Source organism: Ambystoma mexicanum, chromosome 2p (genome assembly GCF_040938575.1).
Source record: "Ambystoma mexicanum isolate Mex_15411 chromosome 2p, UKY_AmexF1_1, whole genome shotgun sequence".
Taxonomy (NCBI): domain Eukaryota; kingdom Metazoa; phylum Chordata; class Amphibia; order Caudata; family Ambystomatidae; genus Ambystoma; species Ambystoma mexicanum.
The window spans coordinates 206,925,814-206,951,670 of NC_090923.1; positions in this window are offsets into that span (position 1 = coordinate 206,925,814).

A 25,857-nucleotide genomic window follows, 5' to 3' on the forward strand; every position below is an offset into this window, starting at 1 on the left:
GTTAAACATCTGGATATCTGTTGGAAGTTGCTCTCTTGAAAAGTGCTGTCTTCTGGTGTGCCAGATTATAAATGAATAAAAGTAGTGGGTGTGTCCCTTTAGAGGAACTGTCCGCAGACTACTGAGCCAAAAGTTGTAAAAAGTTGACAAATCAAGTAAGAATGGGTCTAGGAAGGGTACACTTTGAATTTGAAATATTGCTAATTGGCTGAAAATGCAGTTTCAAGCTGTGCGCAGTGATGGACACTGTCTGTGTACACTGTGTCATGCTGCATGGGTGCGGATACATGATGACGACTGGAGATGTGTGCGGTGGCAGGTATTTACAGACCACGTTGAGTGGGAGACACTGGTTGTTCATGAAATAACCAAAAATAACAAAACAAAAGGAGAAATGACCACATTTTTTGTTTGAAAAACAAAAATTACTTTCAGCCTTTTGCACTTTCTTTGATGATGCCCCCACAACTCCTTCTCACCCCCTTACCTTAACTAATATCCTTACCCTTACCCCACATAATATTTATTTTAAAAAAATACCGAAATTTTATCAAAAACATTTGGTCATTTCTACCTTATTTTGTATTTGTATGCGGTCATTTCTATGGGTACCGGAGACGCCGGGTGCATGCACATGAATATCCAGAAATGGGTGCGCTGCCCATGGAATTATAAGAAATGCGTTATGTGAGACCGGATATGTGCCGAAACGGAGCAATGTGTGCAAACACTATTTCGTAAACGGACACTCAAATAGTCATATAGAATAATATAGAAGATATTTATAGTATAAAAAATACATTTATTAATCAAAGTGATGGGGTATCAGAATTAGAAAAATCAATGAGAGGATTTGGAATTCATATAAAGTGATGAGCGGGTGAGGAAGGGATGTTTATAAAATGAATGATAATAATATTATTGGATAAGTTGCTGAATGTATAGAAAGAGGCAGCTTATAGCTTTGGCACAGTTCAAGGAATGGTCACCAAACTTTGTAGAAATGTGCACGCTCATTGGATGTTTGAAAATGTGAAGTGCGTCATCATTTTTTAACAGTGGCCATCTCGGATGGGCGGATAATGTCCTTTGTCCACAGACAATGTGGTGAGGAAAAAGAGTGTGGAAAATATATTTGGTATTATTTTGTGGATGAAAGAAGGCCTAGAAAGGATGGAGAAGTGGCAAAAAGTTTGTATAGAGCTCTTTATATAGGTGAAAAAAGTTATGTAGGTGCTGGTGTGTGTTCTGCAAATTTTTCAGTTTGTGAACATTATAGGGATTGGGTTTGTTGGGTGAGTATTGTTATTTCAAGGAGTATTGTTATATGGTTTCATTCTATTGTGGTGGTTGTGGCCACATGCACTATAGTAATATGTTTATATATAGTATAGGTACTATAAGGGGAGTATAACATATTTGTGATATGGTGGAACAATATAATTGAAGTGTATATCGGATTTATGTTTGTAGTACAATCGAGGACAGTGATTGTCAATCTTTGCTTCGCCTTTGACAGCGTCAACCATTCTTTCGTTATTTAATGGCTCCATGATACCTTTGACTTTAAGGACCGGGCACTAGACTGGCTGGCCTCTCCCGCCATTAACCGCCTTTCTCAGCTGCGACTGGGCCGTGTCTCCTCCACCACTTCACTCTGTACTGCAGTGTTTCCCAGGGTTCTATTGTGGACTACTGCAACATTATCCTCCTTAAACTCCCCCTTCATTCCCTACACCCACTTCAGCTAATCCAGAATAGGACAGCAAGAATTATTCTTGGACTGAAGCCCAGGAATCATATCTGTGCAGCCCTAAAATCTCTACACTGGCTCCTAGTGGCCACAAGGATGGAATTGAAGACCCTGTGCTTTATCCAGAAGGATTTTTGGGGCCTGGGACCACGCTATTTAAACATTGCCTCCCTAATTGCACCACTGCTAGAGCCCTCCGCTCCTGTAACTTGAATTCTATGCTTGTTAAATGCTTGTTGAAAAAGAGCGGGAGGCAGGTCTCCCTGTTCGGATAGTGCCGCTCTTTGGAAAAGGCATCTGCCCCTCTTAGACTTGAGCCGGACTTCCTTAAATTCCGGAAACTTCTCACAACATTGCTTTTCTCTTCCTCTTTGCCTCTCTCCCTTCCCTATAACCTCATGCTACTGCCATTGAAACTGTAGGCCTGGTCCCTTATAAATCTGACAGGTTGCAGGCCCTATACCTAGACATTAGAACCCCACCCTTTCTTCAGCACTGTGCTTGTGAACCCACTGCCTGACGGGTGTGTACCCCAATCTCGGTAATGCTCTCCCCCAGGTCTTAGTTAGTGGTCTCTGACTTTGGTACTCCTTGGGACTTCCTTCCCAGGCTCCCTTCAACACTTGCGCATGCATACTCCCCCTTCTAATAATGCACTTTTCTCACTGCAAAATGCATATGTGCATTTATAGCAGCACTATGTAAAATTATTTTGTGTACATAAGGGAAATGATGTAGGAGCAGGTGGACTGGGGAAGATGTTGTGTGTGCCTTCAATGTCAGGTACGGGGCAGTGTTTCTCATGCTCCTTAGATTGCAGATTCGAAAGCACTAAAAATCTGGTTCCCCCTGCATAGTGGTGTGTTGCAGTATATACAGAGATCTGTTGTCTTGGAAAGATATGGATCAACAGCCTCTTTTAGGGCTTGCAAGGTAGCTGGTGGGATTGTCTGCCTGTCATGAGTAGTCTGTGTGGTGGCAATATTGGATGAGGAAGATGAGGTAGAGGAAGACAGCCCACTAAATCCTGAGAAAAGAACAGCCTTTCTCAGAGCATCCCGGTGGTTGGATTTCGTGCAGCAGTGCATGGAGGAGGTCCCATACGAATACTGCCCAGGTTGACTGGGAGTACAATGTTGCATTCAGATCACTTCACCTTGGAAGCCTTAGCCTTCGGTATACCCCAAACGGTTGTAAAGAACCACCAAACGATGATTCTCTCTGTGTGCTTGAGGTAGGCATTTCCTCTATCTCATATTTTCTGCGTCATTGTGCTTTTTTCTGTTTTCCAGGCCTTGAAGCTGGTAGCATTGGTGGTGTTGGTGGTGGCTTCTCCTGGGGAGGAGGCATAGCCATGGTTTATGCTATTTCAAAAGTTAAATACCAGTTGTACATATATTCTTTAAAGCATGTGCTCTGTCCTGGATTGCAGATGGAAAGCCAGAAATAATGTGTCTGGGAGCAGTGCAAAGGTGCATTTTAAGCTTGAAAGTTCCTAGATCAGCTGAAATTGAGTTTTGAACTGTTCGTGAAGCACCCGTTCCCAAAGTGCAGAGCTGTTCGCACAAACGTCATCATGCCACGCGGGCTTGTGGTCATGTGACACTGCACAGAAAGTCTGCGGTGACGTCGGACATTCACGAACAAGTTGCAGAAAATTAATAAAAGTGTTAAAATGTTGGTAGGAGGTGGAGAATGGCACAGTCTTAAGGTGAAACTTTCTAGATCAGCCGAAAAAATGCTGCTATATTAGGGGTAAATATGATATTAGGAGGTTGTAGCAAATTAGGTTCCAATGGTAAAAACCCATGACATTCAGTGAAAATACTTTGTTAAAGGAACGCTATGGTTACTTTGTACAAAAAAAAAATAAAACTATGAAATTCAGTATAAACTTTGTTAAAGTGACGTTATGGTTGCAAGTAAAGACAAATAGAAAACAGAAATTTGCCAGTTACGGTAATCTAAGCAACCATAACCCATCAATCAATCACATTTCGGATGTCATTTTTGAGGTCCTGGGTCTTAGACTTAGCAGTGCACAGTGGTGGCGTGAGTTATGGTTGCTTGGCTTACCATATCTGGTGAATTTCAATGGTTTTTCGGATTTACTTGTAAGCATAATGTCCCTTTTTTTTATTATTGTTGAGTTTAATCAAAAATTGATTTTTTTACAACATCTTCGATTTAGTTTCATAGTGAATTAAACATAGTGGGACTTATCTCTGAAAGGGTCGATGAGGAAACAAAAGGAGGCTTTGCGTTAAATTCCAGATTTGTCGTTAATTGTTTAAAAATTTTAAAAGCCGATATCCGCCATGAGGTTCTATCCCCACAGATCATTCTTACCCACCATGTTTCTTCCTCTGTCATTGACGATTGGATAAGTAGGTGTTTCATGTAAGGGAGCCTAATATCCACCGTACCGGGACAGAATAGTAGTGAATGGCGAATTGTCCTTGCTACAAAATCTGCAGTTGTTGGTCAGCTGAAGTCCTCTGATTTGACATATTTCGTTAGTGGCAAGGAGATTCAGTCTGGCTCTCATTATGGTGTTTTGATCTGATCGACTAGGGAACTTTTTAATATAGCTCTGGAGTGAATTCAGTTTGTTCTATGTTGACAGGAGGTGAGATGTAAGTTTGCTGCTGTTTGTTGCAGTTAGAGTACAAATCCAGTCCAGCTCTTTTATTTTTTTGGTTACCCTTGTGGGATTGTACTTTAGATCGTCCTCTGAGCACTCTACACTTTTTAGAAGCGCTAGGTTTTCGTCTCTCCATGATTTGAGCATTTTACAGTTTGATTCACTTATGTCTTTGATGACCAATCTGTGGAGAAAGGTACAGTTCGGGATAACACATTTCCTGTACAACATGAGTGTATTACACTCAATGGTGCCCTGCAGGGAGAGTAGACTTAGCCAGTGTCTGATCAGAGAAGCTGGTGTATCAGAGAAGCTGGTGTTGAGTTTGGCAGCCCAAAAACCGTTCTCCAAAAGAGGGCCTCCAGTTTTGGCAAAATTGTTTTGGGTAGATATGGCATAGCCTCAGAACCGTAGGTCACTTTTGGAACACCCTTTGATTTGTAAAAGTTTAGTACTGGGATTGTAGAAAAGTGTCAAAATGTTCTGTCTATAGCCGTTCCTTGTGTCGCCAAGTTTCTGATCTTCGTAAGGAGAGCTTCTTGCATGGCAAGTTCTTTTTTTGAGTTGTCAAGAACCACTCCCAAGTATTTAAACTTTTAAACTTTGTCGACATCTATCCTGTTGAGAGACCAGTTTTGTTTTTCCATTTTCTTAGTCGAACATTCTACAATCATTATTTTCGTTCTTTCAATGTTTATTTCTAAGTTGTTTCGGTAGTGAATCTGAGTAGATTGGCAAGTTGGCGCTTTAAACCAATGGGGGTCTGATCTATTAAAATTAGATTGTCTGCGTATAGTAGTCTGCTGATTTTGACTTGGGCTAATTTCAGTGGAAACGATCTGATGGCCTCCTATATGTATAGATAGTCCCCCATGTAGGCTAGGAAAAGGTCCGGGGCCAAAGGACAACCATGTTTGACTCCTACTTTTGTCTCAATGGGAGCGGATATACATCCATGCTGGTTCAGACGAACTTTGATGTTGGTATATGTGTGTAAAGCTTTGATGGGTTTGAGGATGTCATTTGGACATTCCCAGGCTTCCAATTTTTCCCAGAGACCAGCTCGATCAACCCTGTCGAAGGCCTGGGAGAAGTCTATGAATGCGGTAAACAGCCCTCCATTACTTTTCTTTTCAGAATAGACAATAGGAAGATGTTTATCGCTGTTCCTAGGGTTTTTTAAAACCCATTTGAAAGTTGTTGTTGCATGGTTCTTGAGATGCCCATTTTTGAATTTTTTTTTAGCAGTAGTGATCCGTAGACTTTCCCTATCAGATCCAGGAGAACGATTGGGTGATAGTTTGCGGGATCTTGATTGTCTCCTTTTTTGTATGTCCCTTTAATAATGTTTGTTCACTGAAATTCATGGGTTTTTATTAATGCAACTTTACCATACCGTCCATTTAACAATGTTTCTTACCGAATTTCATAGGTTTTCACCAGTGTGAATAATTTGCTACAAACCTATTTTTAATGAGTACACCTAAAAATCACACTCTCCCACAATATAGCTGCTTGAGAGTCCACTGACAGACCAAAAGTCTGTGGGCAACAGGTAGAACCAACAAAACTCAGAAGCACAGGGATCAACAGAAAATGTTGTACCATTGAACCCACAGACACACATACATAAAACAACATTATTTATATTTACTACACCCAAATAGACCTTTTAGTACAATTCAACATTTCAAAAATGTGAAAGCTATTTTTTCATTAAGCACAGAATATTATGGAATGCACCAAACACAACCATAACTGTACACCTCAAATTACCAGTTCATTACAACTCTTCATACAGATTGAGATAGACCAGCAACTCATTCCAAAACAAACTCTCACCAAATATTAAGTACAGTGCATTTATGTTTATATTATTACCATTCATGATATAAACATTTGTCATAAGCAAATATTACCATTTTTTGTTGTTGACAGAAATGGCTAGCACACTTCAGTTGCTCGAGGTAAACGTTCTGAAAGAAAAACATTTGTGATGATACAATGTCTAATGGTAAACAATAGATCTTTCAATATAAACAAATAATGTAATGTATACACAGCTCATGGAAATAATAATGCCTTCCTTTCTTATAGTACATACTTTACTTGAAGAAAGTGCACCACCACCAATTATGAAGAATCACAACAATTCAAAAGGTTATCCCAATCCCCAACTGTACCTAAAGAAATAGTGATATTGGGCCTCATTACAAGTATGGAGGTAGCCATGCCGCTATTAGTGGCATGGCTATCCCCATACCGGGTACCGGGTCCGGGTACATCCCCATTCCCATTCGAGCCCGCATAGGGCTCAACGAGAATGGGGATGATGCAAATAACGGGCCCATTAATGACAGGCTCATTGTTTGCATCCTGGTCTGCTCGCGGGACCCGATAAGGATGCCCGGTAAAACCAAGCATCCTTATTGGATCCCGGAAGAGGACCTCGTAATGGGGCGGTAGAGGGAAAATGGTGCTGGCATCTCTAACAGCCCTGTTATCCCTCTACCGCATATCTCGTAATGAGGCTCATTGTCTGCACAATTGGATACACTTATTAACAACTTCAAAAAACGTTTAAATTACATAAAAAATCATGTTATTAGAAATGCAAGTTAACACTCACCCACTTGCACCTGTCCTTAATTCCCCCAGCAATTACCCCAATTACCCCAATCAGATTCATAAGATGTGTAGGAAAGATGGTTTGTTGAACCATCTCTCCCTTCTTCCCCGATCATGACTTCACAGAAATTCCAATTTTTCACTTTTATGTTTCCCTTTCATGAATATTTATTTTTTCTACTACTATACATGGTAGAGAAAGTGCCTAACTGCAGCACTCGGAATTAGTTATGGGTGTGCCAGTTTGTCACCACCGCTGGGGGTGTACCGTAAGACTTGGGCAGCCAAGGTGAGATGCACTGAGTCCGAGTTCATACTCAGTCATGGAAAACCTGGGCTGTACTCCCACAGGACCACCTTCATGCTTACCCCACCCAGTCCAACCACCTGGGTGCTTTGAGAAAGGCAGTTACATTCTCAGGGAGAAGCAGTTTGACAAGGTCTACCTCATCTTCCTCAACTTCTCCTTCCACCACACAGACTTCGCTTGTGGGACAGAAGATCCCACTGTCTGCCTCACAGGGTAAACATAACACTGTGGACCCTTACCTTTCGAGGGTTGCACTACTATGTTTTTACTGTGACACACCTATCTGCAGGGGGGAGCAGTATCAAAGTGCTTTTGAGGCCATGGTCAAGGAGCACAAGAAATACTGCCTCCTACCTTAAATGTAAGTCGCGCCTAACACCTTCCCCTGTCCACTTGCCCCTGTGTATCTCTGGTGGGTGCCCCTTCCCTCCTTTTCCTGCCCCACCTTACCTTGTCTCTCCTATAAAAATCAAAAAAAGCCAGACAAAATACAAAATCAAAAAACGTAAAAAAGGCTACTTTGGGAGTCACCTTCCACAGTTAAAATAATAGTACTAAAAATAAAAATCACAGGACCTTTTGCAGTCTGCACAGTCCACAAACAGTACAAAAGTCTGCAAACACCTGGAAAATTCCTGGGGTGGGGTGGAGGAATTCAAATAAATGTACTTGTTTTTTTGTTAAAAGATGGTGGCTCTGAAAAGAACCATTTTACATTATTGGGGGGTTTCACATACTGAACAAATGTTCTATTGAATGCAATTCTTTTTTCTAACTTTCACTAAAATGGCTACCATTTTTTTCTGTTTTTGTTTTTTATTTACTACAACTACTAAAAAAACACTTGCTAACATATTTCACAAATTCACAAAAAATGTTCAGTGCATTTTGGATATTGAAAAGAAATAACTGATTCCCAAAATCAGTCAAATGTGCTCCATCTCCTAAAAATATATTCACAATATCAAACTTGATATTTTTATTATGAAAATATATCATTCCAAAATCCTGCAAACACAAATATGCAGCTTAGTTCACATTGCACCTTGCTTTCTTGATTAGTGGACACAAGAAATTAGAACACATCCACATTTGTCTCTGAGGTATCCGAGAAAAAACTATCTTGGAATGTGTGAACAGTTCCATTAACTTTGCAAATGCATCCTTCATGGAAAACTGTAAAGAAATTCTGGTGTCATAGTCCAAACTGTTTCCTCCACAATGAACAATAATTTCCAGATGCTTGAAAGTAACCATTTCCTCTAAACGGGAGCAGTCCCTCCCACTTAATTACTTGAACTACAAACGCTAACCTTCAAATTCTTCTAATCCATAATTCTCAGACAATCCAAACTGCTCAAAATACCCCTTTAGCCAATGGGCCCAAGAATCGGCCATGAACCAGATACCCTGCTTCTTCAAAGCCATAGCCATAGCCATCTTCACTGCACACACCAAAGATAGCTCTTCATACCCAGTCTTCCTGTACACCAGACCAACGAAACCTGATTGGCTAATCCCCGATGTCTGCGTACATCCAGGGATGTCTGCAGTCTCCGCAGTCTATTTTTCATGCCTGGCATGATTAAAGGACCCGGATGTCACGTGCGCTGACCGCATACTACTGCAGTGTCTGTGGACGCTGTAGCACAGAGCAGCCCTTCAACCCTTTTCACCTTTATGTTTGTAACACTCCTTTATTGGCTGCTTTCAAACAGGCACACATCCATCCACCAATCACATACAAAAACTCTACATGTAACCCTGAAATCTAAGTTCAACACTGCAGATGTGCCCTTGAACTCTCAGAGTACATGTCTCCTGTTAGTCACAGCTACCTGCATCAGAAACTACTGTGAAACTCTCCAAGATTTCTATTTGCAGATTCAACAATACCTACACCTAACAAAACATAGTATAGGTAATCTCATATTTTGAAAAGTATTTTTTTTGCAACAACCTTCATAAATATATACACAGGGGTGCTGCTACTTACCCTGTAATAAGCCTCTCAATAAGCATATTCTCTTTTTTAATCATACTACCAAATGCCATATATTGCAGCATTCAGCACATGCTCACATCAAGTGGCATTTACTTACAATGCTGTGCATTTAAAAATGTTCTTTTTAGAGGCATTTTGATGTTTGTTAAAAAAGGCATATGCACATGTATAGCAGCAATGTGTAATTGATTCTAGAAGAAAGGTAAAGCAGATGGAAAGGATTTGTAGTATGTTTTAGTGCCACTTGGTGTGTGGAAGTTTAATATATTGGCAACACATGCATACTTGCCAATATGACCCATTCCAATCTATAGGTCCTTATACAGTTCTTGATTTTTTTTCTGCATTCTGGAACATGTAGTCACAGTTTTATAATGGAAAAAGTCCCAGAATGTGTATACTGCCAAAGTATAAATGCAACACTTCACCTTACATATAAAGTACTGTTCTTTCCCAACCTCTACTATAGGACGCCAAACACTGCTTCAACAACAATCTGCCATTGCATTAGCACCAGGCCACAGTTGCCCAATTCTTTAAAAACACATTACAAATACATTGCACCACAAACAGAGCAATTCTTTTAATTATGATCACCAGCACAACAATAACCTAGATATGCATCTTTTTTATACCGCCATTTTGCCCTGTTCACTGTAATGTTCCAAACAACACTACTCATACTCCATTGTTGTAACAACATAGTTAGCATACTTAACTACACCACCAATAACACAACGTTATTACCTATTTTTCCCAACAACTCCTCCTACCTTCATAAATAACAACTTTTCTTACTAAAAGTACTTCACCATTACCACAAATACCCACTTAGTTTATTTTACAATTGCAGGAAAAGAGAAAGATTGCCAAAGACAGCTACCAAAAAAGAACACTCTTTACATCCTACAAAGTAAGTACACAAATAGTGCATGTATATCTCTGTAATTTTAACAATGTACTATCACTATATATTAGCCTAGATTGTTCTTTTCAAGTCAACAACATGCATTTCGCTTTTATTCATCATATTACAACATTCACACCCTTTCTATTCCCATCTAAACATTGCTGTTTATTCAATATACCACCCATTCCTTACATGCTGACAACACATCCATCCCTCATCAACTTCTATTCCACAATTTTACTCCTTACTATTCCATTACCCTGTCCACATGAGGTCCTAATTCCAACCCAACATGTTTCACACTCATTGCATTCTAAATCACTATCACACATTACCTCATATATACACATTTCATCACCCATTTTCCATTACACCCACACAACTCTCATACCTATGCACTAAATCACACCATTGTAACAACCAGTTTTCCTCAAAACATCATAATTTCCCTACTTATTCAAGCACACCACTACACCCTTGCTTAGTAAACCCAAGCCCATCACACCTGTAAAGACTCTTACTGTAACAACCTTCGTAACCACACCTATCTTCCAACTACACAATCAGACAGCACTCATTCATCTCTACAATCACACCCACATACCCATGAACAATACATGCATATACATTCCACAACTTCCAAACCCAAACTTTCTTTTTTTCCCCAACAGACACAACACAATGATCTCCCATAAAGAAGGTTGTATGTGATTTTACCGACCACAATTACAGAGTGGTACATTTCATTGCAGTCAAAACACAGAAAAACACAACTTTAAAATAAAAATGTGGATGGTCCCTCCCAAAGCCACCAGATTTTCCAGACTTATAACACCACCCCACCCCCAACGTCCAATATTTCACAAAAAAGTAGTGCACAATGGCACTTTCGGTTTTAATACATGTGTTATGTTACAAGAGATGAATTATTTTTCAATGTTATGGATTTCATCTGTATATTCATTATATTGTGTCTTTGTATGTGCATACATGTATATTAAATATGTGGTTTAGAACTTTAGAGGTGGAGTAATACTTTCCAGTTCTCTTAAATGTGGCTTATATGTACAGTTTTCCTACTGTTAGTTTTATATTGTGTACTCCATAAGGTAGGAAGACTTATTCCCCTTGGTGGGGTAGTCATTTTTGTTTATTAGTGTCCTTCTTTTCAAAGAGATGTACGTACATAGAGAACACTTCTCTCTATGTTTTGCATATGCTGTCACTATTCACAAATCACAAGCGTTAACCCTACATCAGGATTTGATTGACATTGGCAGCACAGGCTTTAAAGGAGGTATGAGTTATCTAGCACTTTCACATCTGAGTACACTTGCTGGTCTATTCCCAGTTAACTTTGATGCCAACAAGGTGCACGCTGACATTCCTTCCATCCTAGAATACAACAGACTCTCTATATGATACCTCTCCCCTTACGCGCTCTGTTTGTGGCTGGATTGGTATCTAGTCAGCTTTACTATTGCAACTCTCTTTATCTTGCACAGCCTAAGGGTTTGTTACGCCAATTGCAAGGCCTTCAGAACTTTGCAGTGTGGGTGGCGACACAGTCACCTTATGGTGCCCATATTTCTCCGGTCCTGCACCGCTTGCATTGGCTGCCGGTTGCCCAATGCATCAAATTTAAGGCACTCTGTATGGTGCATCACGCCCTGCATGATCAGGGGGCAGAGTATCTTCATATTAAATTCACATGCCATCTTCCGAAGGGTTCTCTAAGATCTGAGTTGGCTGGTTTGCTTTGCATACCGCCCTTCCGCCTTTCCCAGATTGGGGGATGTGCTGTCTCTATTTCTGTGGCAGAGTTATGGTACAAGTTACCTATCATATTGAAAAAAATGTCTAACCATCTGGCCTTTAGGAAGGCTCTTAAACACACCATTTTTAGCCTCACTGGCTAATGGCCGATGGCCGTTCTGCTGGCTTCTTCTCTTCCTCTCCAGCAACATGATCCCTTCAGGCGACCGTGCGCCATATAAGAAGTCTTAACATAACATACATACATTGTGTAGCCCATCTAGATATGTACCCTGTACCTCAAAAATTAAAATGTTTAAAAATTAAACTAATTCAAAAAGAACCTATTGCAGGTACCCCAACAATACAACTAAAGAAACAAAGAACAACTGCTGCTCCCTCAAATAATACAAGCACAAAGCTGTCTTGTCCAAAATTAACTTTACATACATCAGAAGACAAAGAGACAAATGTCTCCTCTCAAAAAAGATCTGCAGGCCAATCAACGGCTACAGAGGCACACGTCTCTGGCCCATTTAATTCAGCGACTGAACTGGAGTAAATTGCTATGCAAATGTAGCAATCAATCTTCTCTACCAAATGCCACCAATTGTTCACAACATTTACTTAAAGGGCTCAGACCAGTTGTGTTTGCAAATGCTTGTCCTTCATAAAAATGCCACAAATAATCTTTACAACACTTACAGTGTCTCCGGTATATGGCACAAATTGGACAACTGTGCAGGAATTGTACAATTCACCATAAACATACTGGAAGATCCACAAGAATTCCTAATGCACTTACTACAAGTATTGGAAACCAAAAACATGCCAATGAATGCAATCTTACAGATTTCATACATGTGGAAACATACATGCACTCGCTACAACCATTTCACAAGAGCACATTCCTAATGAATGATTTTTATATGTATCCATATCAAATTGACAAACCATTTCATTTCACCAGCTTCTGCAGAATGCATTTCATAGCATATTATTCCATTTTCTTAATTCAGACAATTGTTACAACATACAAATAAACTCACATGGCCAATATGTGATACTAATACTTCTAAGGTACAATGCAGATGGTACCAAAACACCTTAAACTTACTAGCTTCACACACAGCCAAGTATCGCTTGCTAAGAAATCCTTCACAACTGTGGGCATAATCTACCACACTGGTGCTACAACCACTTCAGGCCACTATACTGCAAATGTCAAAAAAAGAAGTGGTTGGTTTGAATGTAACAACACCTCTGTTACTCCAAAACATAGGCTACCAGCAAATCATCCAGACATAATTATAATTCACTGTGGAGGGAACAGTTTAGAACATGTGTCTGGAATTTCTTTGCAATTTGCAATGAAAGAAGGACTTGGGAAGGTCATGGACATGTTTCCAAATTCCCAAGTGATTTTTTCTCGTATTGCGCAAAGACAAATGTGGCTGCGTTCTTCTTCATTTGGTCCACCAATGTAGAAAGTGAGGCGCAATGTCAATAAGGCTGTTTGTGCCTTTCTAAGAGATGTTGGCATGTCCTCTTTTCACAATGAAAATATTATGTTTCGTAGAACATACATTTTTCGCAGAGATGGAGTCCATCTTACCTGTGCTGGCACTCAGATTTTTCTGAGAAATGTAGAAAATGCATTGCAACTTTTTTGGAATTACAGTCATCTATTTTGCTGTAGATGGAGATGATTTAACTTTTTCAAACACACAAAAACACCACCAAAAAGCTCTTTTCAGAGCCACCACTTCCTCCCAGAGAAAAGTGCATTGGTTTTGTTAGGGCAGCACCCTAAACCTTTTTATGTCCTAGGACTGTCCGTGGACTTCCAAAAATGCACAAGGCCCTGCACTGTTTATTTTCCACTTTCATTTTTAAACTGTGAAAGGCGGCTCTGAAAAGAGCCTTTTCTTTGGATTTTTGTTGTTTTATATTTGTTTTGTTTTTTTACACACGACACACTAGGAGAGGAGGGGAAAGGAGGGTAAGGAATGGACACCAACCACAGGGATAAGAAAGGGCAGGTGGAGAGAGGACGATGTAGGGTGGGCCTTATTCAGGTAGTGGGCAGACCTTCTCGTGCTCCATGACCGTAGTCTCGAAAGCACTCCAAAGATTCTCCCCCCTGCAGAGTACTGCGTCGCAGTACATAAACAATATTGTGACCCTCGAAAGGTAAGGGTCAACAGCATTGCAAAAGGCCTGTGAAGCAGCTGGAGGGATGCGCTCTCCCACGGGAGTGTCTCTTGTGGTGAGAGGAGCGTAAACGGAGGATGCTGTAGAGTAACTCAACCTACTATGTTTATCACAAGGTACAACCTTGCAAATGACCCCACTGTGGAACGACGTTAAGTGTCGCTTCATGGATGTCGTACCAAAGCTGTACGAACCAGGTCTCCCACGACTCAGCCCCATTTTGTCAGCCCCAGTCACATGATGATGTCGGGAACACGTCTGCGAAGGTAACGGGTGTCCGCAGGACACTAAATGCATGGGAACGGTTGTGCGCATGCGCGTGGGTGTTCTACAGACAGTGTTCGGGTCCTCAAACAAATTGAAAGTGCGACACAAGTGAGACGGAAAGTTACGGACAGGCGCGATGTTTGCAGGATTTACGGGTGTGGTGCGCATGTGCGTAGATTTTCTGCAGACTGTATGGATGGTTATAGTGTCCTTAGGACACCTCCATTTTGTTTGACTATGGACATCCCGGACACCGCACGTGTTCTAAGGACAGTAGGACAGCTTCAACTTGGCTGCGGACGATACGGACAGGTATAGTGTCCTTAGGATTCTTCCATTTTGTTCAGTTACGGACATCCCAGACACCGGGTGTGTTCTGGTTGCAAACTGTACGGACAGGTATAGTGTCCTTAGGACACCCCCATTTTGTAAATTTACGGACATTCCGGATACCGGGTGTGTTCTAAGAACAGTTCCATCTTTGCTTGAAAATGGTACGGACAGGTGTAGTGTCCTTAGGACATCCCCATTTTGTTAATTACGGACATTCCGGACAGGTGCACTGTCCGCAGACATTTTAAATGCTTTTTAAAAAAAATAAGACACAAAGGATTTCATTGAAAGAAACATAACATTTTTTTTTATTATATGCATATACACATATACATAGACTCGGGGGAAGCAGAAACTTACACAAATATAGGGGAATTAGGGGTTTGGAGAGGATGGATGGGAGGGGATGAAGGGATGGAATGTTCTGTTCCATGCGCTGCAGAGTATTTTCCAATGTGTCTTTTGGTGTATTATTTTCAATGTTTGTTTGGTCTGTTAAAAATATATATATATATATATATATATATATATATATATATATATATATATATATATATATATATATATATATGTTAAGTGCACATAAAGTAATGATTATTAATTTGCTTATAAAGATATAAAGAGAAGTGTCTACCATTAATATTACTGTCTTCAGACATTTCCTATCATGGGAAATTTTCCTCAAGCCATTCCAGTTTAGAAATATAAAAGCCAACCAGAAAAATGGCGCCTCTATCAAAGACACTACCACCTCCTCAACTACTCTAAAAAGACCCAAAAGTGACTCACCACCTCCAATTGGAATCTCAGACCCAGCTATTGAAGCTATTCTAGCTGAAATCAGGGCACTCAAACCCTTCATTGAAACCACAAATATTAAGTTACAGCAACTAGATGAAAGGTGGATGGGAGTTAACAACAGAGTAGAAGAGGCAGAGAAAAGAATTGGTGCGCTTGAAGATTTATCGCCTAAGGTAGCACAAATGGAGAAATCCATTAAAGAACTTCAAAATCATAATGAAGATTTGGAAAATCGTAGTAGGCGCAATAACCTACGCATCTCTGGCCTTCCTGAAGGAGCTGAAGGCACGGACCCCATTGTCTTCCTACAAAAATTCTTACCGGCCATACTACATTTGCCTTTGGATACTATTTTTAATATACAAAGAGCCCATAGGATTGGCCAAACCTCAGCCTCTCCCTCATTTCGTCAGTCACCAAGAACGCTCATATTTTACCTTTTGGAATACTCCCAACTGCAACTTATTATCTCCACAGTTAAAGAACGTAAATCTCTAATTTGACATGGCAGTAAGTTATATATCTCACAGGATGTGGCTAGAAGTACAGCGCAAAGAAGAAAAGTCTTTTTGGCATTCCGGCCTGCTCTTAAACAACTTAATGTCCGATATGGCTTATTCCATCCTTGCTCCTTTAAAGTTACATACGAAGGACGCTCTGCAGTCTTTGATGATCCCGCTGACCTAAGGCTCTTCATACAATCCATCAAAAATGAAAATATGGACACCTCTTCTCCAACGGCGGCCTCAACTTCACCTACTACCTGAAACCGGATCTCCATCACATGACCACATGACTTTTATACTCATAAGTATCTAATTACCTAATGCTATGATCATACATTGATATTTACTATGTGGGGTGGGTGCTCTTTTGGGTTCATCTTCCACAGGTAGCCGCTTTTTTCTAGTTAGCGACTCGGTAGGCGTTTCCTATCCCCAATATATATCTCCCTTTAACTCCTTTTTCCCATGTCCTGTTTGATCTCTAAAATCATCTATTCGTCATGGTATACTACCTGTCAAGGAGTGATCAAACTCCTCTCTCCCCTCCCTGACCCCCAATGTTCCTTCCTTCTGTACAAATATTGGTGTAAACATAATTTCAATCAAATAACAATGATATATGCTTCATTACTGTACGATAGCTGTAAGGTGTATGAATATCAAATCTCCTCCAGCTAAATGATCTTTAAATGTATAACATGGAATATTAAGGGTTGCAAGAATCCAATGAAAAGATGTAAAGTATTATCTCACTTGAATAAATTTAAACCAACAGTAGCTTGTCTACAAGAGACACACTTATCCCTTAAAGAAACAATGAATCTCAAGTCCCTTTGGGTGAAGGAGGTTGTTGCTAGTCCAGCTTTATCCAAGAAAAATGGTGTTGCAATACTTATTAATAAAAAACAACCCTACAAAATCCTTGCCAAAGATGCAGATACAAATGGCAGATGGGTTTGTGTAAAACTGCAAATTGACACGACACAAGTATCAATTCTCAATATTTACGGACCTACACTACCAGATCCCTCCTTTTGGAATAATATCAAACAAATGATTTTCAAAAATGACTTCACCAATTTGATAATGTGTGGTGATGTCAATCAGGTTCTTGACCCTTTTTTGGATCGAAAATCCAGCTGCATATTTAAACCCAACAAAACTCACAAATCCTTTATAAAATGTCTAGGAGAGACAGGACTAATTGATTCACGGAGGATATCTCATCCTTCACATTTGGATTATACCTTCCATTCCCCCCCACATAACACATTATCACGTATTGACTATATTTTTGCTACAAAAACTCCCTCTTGATCCATTATAGACTCCAAGATATCCAATATAATTATTTCTGACCACGCTCCAGTCATCACTTCCTTCTCCCTTACAGATATGAACAAAGGTGCTTCCAGATGGAAACTCAACAATTTTCTTTTAAATGATCCTAAATCAATTCAATCCATCAATACTTTCATTCAACAATACTTTAACGAAAACCAAGATCAAGATACCTCCACTGTCAATAATTGGGATGCATTCAAAGCAGCCCTTCGAGGTCACACAATGGCCCTTTCAGGCAAGAATAAAAAAATCTGAAAAAAACATCTTGATGATCTTTATTCTAAACTCACTATTGCAGAACAACACTACTATACTGACACTAACTCAGCTAACCTACCACAAGTCATTAAGATACGCTTTGAAATAAATAAAGAAATCACTGAGTTAGCTGCAGGTACCATTCTCAAATATAAAACAAAGATCTATCAAACCTCTAATAAAGCAGGTAAAATGCTAGCTTCTTATTTAAAAACCAAAAAAGAAAAAGTTCTAGTCTCTCACATTCAAGATAAATCGGGCAAAATGCTCTATAGGTCTGATGAAATATTGGAATGCTTTAGAAAATTTTATACGGATCTATATATTCCAGAATGTGCCATTCCCAGAGAAAATATTGATTCCTTTTTGAACAACATCAGTAGAACCACCTACCCTGAAATTGATCTATCTCATCTAGAAAAGGACATCACCTCTATCGAGATTACCAAAGCCATCCATGGCCTCGGAAAAGGTAAAGCACCCGGCCCTGATGGACTATCCACAGAATTCTACAACACATTTTCTCATTTCTTAACACCTAAGCGTAAAAAACTTTTTTCATATTTCATCTCTCAAAAATGCTCCTCCGGTTCCTTTTCTGAAGCTTTACTTATCATTTTTCCAAAACCTGAGAAGGACCCTACTCTTCCTAGCAACTATCGACCCATTTCCCTTATCAATATTGAAAGCAAAATTTTTGCCAAAATACTTGCCAATAGAATCGAATCCTCACTCCCAAGTCTAGTTAAACCAGACCAAACAGGTTATGTAAAAGGACGTAATATATCCTCAAACGCAAGACTCCTACTAAACGCCATCAACCTTGCAGCCAATGACAAAAAAGACACTCAAGGCTATGCGGCCATTGCATTAGATGCGGAAAAAGTTTTCGATCGTGTTGACTGGAATTTTATGTTTCAAACTCTACGATGGCATGGGTGTGGGGAAAAATGTATTACACTGGTTAAACTTCTTTATTCTGCCCCCAAATCTGCTATTTACTTAAATGGTCAAACTTCTTCCTCTTTTCCCTTACTAAGAGGAACGCGTCAAGGTTGCCCCTTCTCACCATTATTATATATCCTCTCTCTTGAACCACTACTAGAATTAAGATCTAACAAAAACATCCCGGGAATTCAAGTCGGTGCTTCAATAAATAAAATAGCTGCATATGCAGATGATATTCTTATATTAATTAAAAAACCCAAACTTCACATTCTGTATTATCGCAATTTGGTCAGGTCTCAGGATATAAATTAAATACATAGAAATCAGAAATTATGCCACTAAATCCATACTGCCTTAAACACGATATTGTCACTTTTGGCCTCAAATGGTGCAGTAGCTCTGTTAAATATTTATGTCTTCGCTTTGCCCCAACTATCCCAAATATGATCAAACTCAATACTGAAACACTACTGGGCACCCTCAAGGATCTAACATCCAAATGGTCTCCACTATACCTCTCCTGGTGGGGGCGCTTAGATACTATCAAGATGATGCTTACTCCCATAATTCTATACCATTTGCAACTTCTCTCCGTCCCACTATCCCTTTCCTTTTTCAAATCCATTTACTCTATACTACTTCATTTTCTTTGGGGTAAAGGAAAAAGTAAAATAATTGCTCTGACGAAGTTGAAAGCCCCCTATGATATGGGAGGAGTTAGATTCCCTGACTTTAAGTCATATCACTTTGCATTTCTTGTAAAACAATCTCGTCAATGGTTCATGGATCCTATATCCGCTGATATCCCGACCTGGTGTACATTAGAAAAACAAGTTGTTCTTCAACTTGCACACGACATCACGGACTATATATACATATTTAAACATTCGTCTAAAAAGATTTTAGACCCTATTAAAGCTTCAATCTCAGCTCTACAAACCTTTCTTTTTCCCCACACTATAACCCCCAATAAGCATCTCTCCCCACTATTATGGCATAATAAGAACATAGTTATTAATAATAAGATCCTAAACCGCAAAACATGGATTCAAAAAGGTATCAGATTTATCCAACGCATAATAGATGACCCGTATATCCTCTCCTTCCAGCAACTCTCTATCACATTTAACATTCCTAATCAGGACTTTCAATTTTATAACAACTTAATTAATTCCTGACTTGATGCACTTACCCAATTTTCCAATGAAATTCTTACTCCAGATGCTCTTAGACTAATACACCTTACCACAGTTAGTGAAGTTCGTGCCTCCAAAATATACAATATGCTCACCTCAACTTTTAAGATTTGCCCTATACGTCTGAAATGGGAACTTGATTTGGGCTTCATGTTTGAAGATGAAATTTGGCATCGTCTGTTTGCTAAAATCAAACAAATATCGGTATCAGCAAATATTTCACAACACTATTATTTCTTCATGCATAGAGCATTCATTACTCCGGCCAAATTGGCTAAGTCCAATCTGAATTATAATGCAAAATGTTGGTCATGTGGCATATCTCCCGCCACATATATGCATATGTTTTTTGAATGTTCATATATTGTGAAATTTTGGCAGGAAATTTGGAAGCTTCTTAAGTATATCTTCTGTGTTGATGTGCCCTTTTCCTCTGTTAATATATTTTTGGGAAGTATAGCCATTACAACTTATTTTCCATCTGACTCTGCTAGACTTTATGATCTATTCATCTGTATAGCTTTAAAATGCATCACTGCTAACTGGAAAGACTCTAGTTTGCTTTCTACCAAAATCTGGTGGAATACCATTTGTAACACTCATAAACTGGAAATGTTCATGGTCAATAATCATAGCACAATTCCTAAATATAATGCTAAATGGTATTATTTCACCAGGTATCTTAACTGTTTTAATGCAACTGCTCATGGTACATGAATCTACACCCTTATATTTTCATCATTATCCTTTTTTCCATACTCATATTGAAATGCTTGAACTTAACATTGATTGAAATGATTAGTTTATTTTGATGAAATAATCCAATATACCCATTCTCCCGCCCTATCCTTTACCCTCCTAATTCTTATATGTCTCTTGTCTGTATCCCTGTACGTCTCCCCCCTAATCTCTATATTCACTACATATAAGTCACTCTTTGCAGACTAGTGCTAATATTAGTTGTATACTATTTGTTATATTAATGCAGTTTATATCTACTATAGTTCATATTATATTCATAAGTGATTTCAACAAATGATTTAGCTGTATAGAAATACTATTACAAGTGACCAGAACCATTTTCTATGTCATTTCTTTATGGTTATTGTTTTATTCAAAGTCTGTAACTTGTTGATATCTGTATCAAACTCAATATTTAAACAATAAAAATCATTAAAATAAAAAAAAAGTAAAAAAAATAAATAAATTAAAAAAAAAAGAAATATATAAGAAAAATGAAGTTTACTTACTAGTTTCTGGTAAGTTGTGTTCTTACTGTTGTGTAGGTCTGCTGTTGCTCCCAGCTGTGCAGTTTCTTTGAGGTAATTATGTTGGAGGCATATCTTTTTTGTTTTGGTATATTCCATTTTAGTACATATGGTATTTAAATGGATGGTTGATGTGTTAGATATATAGGTTCCACTTCTTATTTATTATTACATATAATGTGTTTATGTGCTGCTCTTTGAACTTGTGCAGTGTTTATATGGCATGATAGAAAAATTTAAGATACCCCCTGAGTGTTTAGGTAGTATTGATGTTGACCGTGCCCGTTCGCGGACATACGCACAGTCCGCGGACATCAAAATCATTAGCAGGAGGTTCAGTATGTTCTATGCTACATGTATATAAAGTAAGGGAATCCTAGTAAACATCTATCAAATTCACACTGTGAAAATGTATATTCAGTAAAAAAAACTTTGATAAAGGGAGGTTATGGTTAAGTTGCGCTACTAAAAACCTATGAAATTCAGTAACAAAAACTTTGTTAAAGGGACATTATGGTTAAGTTGCGCTTCCAAAAACCTATGAAATTCAGTAAAAAAACGTTGTTAAAGGGATGTCATTGTATGTAATAATGACATTATATAGGAAGTGGGTTTCATACCTACTTATAACATGTTGCACAGTACACAAAACTCTAATAAGAAAGCATTTACCATTTCACTATTTAACATGGGAAGTTTATGAATATTGCACCTCCATCCTGTATGCTGCACACAATGCTTATGTTTATACATGAGTAGATTATTATACTTTAAAGAACTTCATAATACAATGCAACCTTATAAATAACAAATGCACAATATTTTAGCACTGGCCACCCACCCCCCCATATCACTGTTTGATGCGTCTTTCCTCATTTCCGTTCGCAAAATGCCATATTAGCTGTCATACCAAAAAACAAACCCATCCGTTAGCAAAGTAAACGTTGCATTAAAAAATATCTTTCGCAATGTAAATGTATTAAAAAAAAATCGCATTCACTCCATGTACTTTACATTTCTCAGCAAAGGATATAGACGCTATAAGATTTATCAGTAATAGTATAGATGTGCAAAGAAGTAACGTATACTACGGAAAAATAAGATTTCTGGTTATAATCATTACAAAACAAAATCCTTTTTTAAGGTTGCCATCATCGAAAGGAAAGGCGGTTGTTGCATACATGGCACGTCTTCATTTTCCATGGCAGCAAGCTAAAAGCTAAAGTATGTGGCTAGATGCAGAACCTGTACATAAATATACATCGATTACAAATCAAAATCCTTTTTCAAAATGGCCACCATAGAAAGGGAAAGCGGTTCTTGCATACATTGCCCCTCTTCGCTTTCCATGACAGCCTCCAAAAAAACAACAGTACGTGCCGTGACGCAGAACCTGTAAATAAGTTGGTTGTTGCATACATGGCCCGTCTTCATTTTCCATGGCAGCAAGCTAAAAGCTAAAGTATGTGGCTAGACGCAGAACCTGTACATAAATATACAGCGATTACAAATCAAAATCCTTTTTCAAAATGGCCACCGTAGAAAGGGAAAGCGGTTCTTGCATACATTGCCCCTCTTCGCTTTCCATGACAGCCTCCAAAAAAACAACAGTACGTGCCTTGATGCAGAACCTGTAAATAAGTCAGTTGTTGCATACATAGCCGGTCTTCATTTTCCATGGCAGCAAGCTAAAAGCAAAAGTATGTGCTGAGACGCAGAACCTGTACATAAACATACAGCGATTACAAAACAAAATCCTTTTTGAAGATGGCCACCATAGAAAGGGAATGTATGTATGATTATATACATTGCCCCTCTTCGCTTTCCATGACAACCTCCAAAAAGCAACAGTACATACCGCGACGCAGAACCTGTAAATAAACATACAGCGACGCATAATGTGGTATCTTACATTTCAAAATAATAAACAGGATTTTAAAAGAAAACGTTAACATTTAAGAATTTCCTAAAGTACTTTTATTTAACAAACAACTGTCAGAGCCCAACGGACTAATCCCATTTCCAAATACATTGTAACAATGGTTCTAAGGGCAACATTGACAATGTTTATGGTGAGGCATGCGCTGTTCTTTTTGCATAGACAAAGTATGCATTTTTGTTAAAGCAACCACTTTGTTTGCAAAGGTATTTGCAATACGGCGCCATGACTGTTGCCTTACACCATCATAAATGATGTTATGTCACTCCTAACAGCTAGTTCAGCGTAGGGACAGAGGGGGCCAGGCCTGTCATCCCATAACATTATGATGGACAGGAAACCGGTCACAAGCAGTTGCATCTGGCGTGGAAAGAAGCCTTCACTTGGTATCTGGAAACCAAGGCACGCACAGTACAGCAATATGTAGCTAGGTGGAAAACGTAAGAGAAAATCTGTGCCAATACCCAACCTTTAGGAAACCATTTCAAAACAGACGCAAAGATTGTGGAAAGTAGTACACAAATGGAAGTGGACAAACATGACATTTTAAGGAATTATTGGCGTTGACCATGGGTACATATAGTGCAAGCCTACAAAGGCCGCGAAACAGCAGTCGCCGTAAGGGTTAAAAAAATGCCATCTACACAGTGAGAGGGTAATTCAGTTATGAAGCCAACATGAATGGGCAAGCAAGAAAAAATGACATGTCTTGATGTTACACAAGACCAAAAAAACCTGCAAACTGATAGACCAAGCTATGTGGGCAAGCATAACATTTGAAAAAAGAACAAATAACAGTCAACAAGGGAGACTCTAACCTTCAAACGCTAACAATGTGCACTCTCTGTTATTGAAGGAAAAATATAACTGCGCAAAAAAATAATACTTCAGTTACATTGTCACAATTAGTGTTGGGTAATATAAAATTAAAACGCGGGTCGGTGTATAGTCGTCAAAATTAAACTTACATGATCTTGACAGCCTCCTTTGCTTTTCGCAAAGTGAGACAGCAATGTGGTCCAAAGGCAGCAAAGAATCTTTGTGAACTGATATTTCATGTTTCTTACAAACGATTTTAAAACATAACCTTATCAAATGATATGTTTTTCCAAGCTCGCATTCCCTGCATAGCTTTTGAAGTTTCCCTACGCTCAAAGTAAAAAAAAAATAGCCCCTTATGGATTGACTTGGATGCGTGGACCTACTGAACTCGCAACGAAAAAAGAAAATGAACTGATCTTTACTCAGAAGGCAAATACATTCTCACTTTGCAACAACATATGACAATCCAATTATGAGAACCGCTACTCCCATACGACTCCAGGTGGTGGGCTCAGAATTCAAAATGTAGGACGCCAGTCCGACTTCAATATTAATCTGAAAACATTGTAACACAGACGCAGGCATTGGGCGCCGTACATTGAGCACCAACTTTCACTTTACCGTATGAATTTGGTGGCAAGAAAACACCACTTTTTGAGTTTGCGCTGCCACATTCCATCCCAAGCTAATTAAAGCTCATCTTCGAAAACAGTGTTTCATAAGTATAACAAGTCCATAGGTGTCTTGTTTTGTATGTGTTACAGGCGATGTCCGTGTACACAAAAACATGAACGGAAGATGGCGGGGCAGCGAAGAAATGTGACGCACTTCACACTGTTCCACAGCCAATCAGTGAAAACGCCACATGTCCGCGGACATGACGCTACAGATTAGCCAATCGATTTCTTGTCCGCGGAGCGAACAGGGAAGTGTGACCGCGGAGCGGACATAGATATCACTAAATTTGTCTGACCTACTTTTTGATCATTGACGGATTTTCACCAAATTTACAAAAGCACACTTTCAGGACCAGGCCGCTGCCCCTGCCGCAAATTTTGGGAAAATCCGTCCAGCGGTTTGGCCTATAGGCATGCACAAAGTTTTTCCCCCATTCAGTCTATGGAAAAAATAAGACGTTTTGGGACCCCCCCTATAACTTTTCCCCCCCTGGACCAAACATCACCAAACTTTGACCCATATACTGTGGCCCATATACTTTTTTTGCAAAGTTTGGTGAGGATTCATCCAGGGGGCCGCTCAAAAAGTGCTCTTCCTATGGAAACAGCAACTTAACCATAACTACACAGCCACTAAAGTGGCTGTGTAATATATATATATATAAAGTACGAGTGAGAAATGAAGTAATGAAGTATCCACCACGCATAATAGCAGAACCAGACCTAAAGAAGGAAGAAAGACGTTCTTTTCCAAGTGTGTTGCTGTAAGAAAATATGTGAAATTCAGATGAGTTTCAGAAAGGTGAGGTTGAACGAGCAAAGCAGTCAAGGTCATTTCCGACTGGAAGGAACAGGAATTAGTTGCAATGTATGAAGGAATTAACCACCTGTTCTGAAGGCGAGGATAAGAACAAAGAAGATGTCAGAGACTCAGTGGAAAATAGTTTTTTTAATATGCCTTAGCTCAATTTTGTGGTCTTCAGTCACATGGGGAGAAGGAGTTGGACGAGCAGGATGATCACACCTATGTATGAGGACAGAGCGTGCCTCTACTCCCCTGTATCTTCCAGAGCAAAAGAACCTTTTCAAGGACAAGTTCAAAATGCCTTATTAACATCATACCACTGAGGTGATGATGGATGATGTTCTAATTGGTGAGAAGCTATGGTCATGACCAGCTCGCCAAGAACCTGGCAGTCTGGACTGTGTGCTACTAGCGTGGGTGGAAGAGGGCTGATGGAAGGTTGGAAATCAGCCAATGATAAAGGGCTGCTTGATT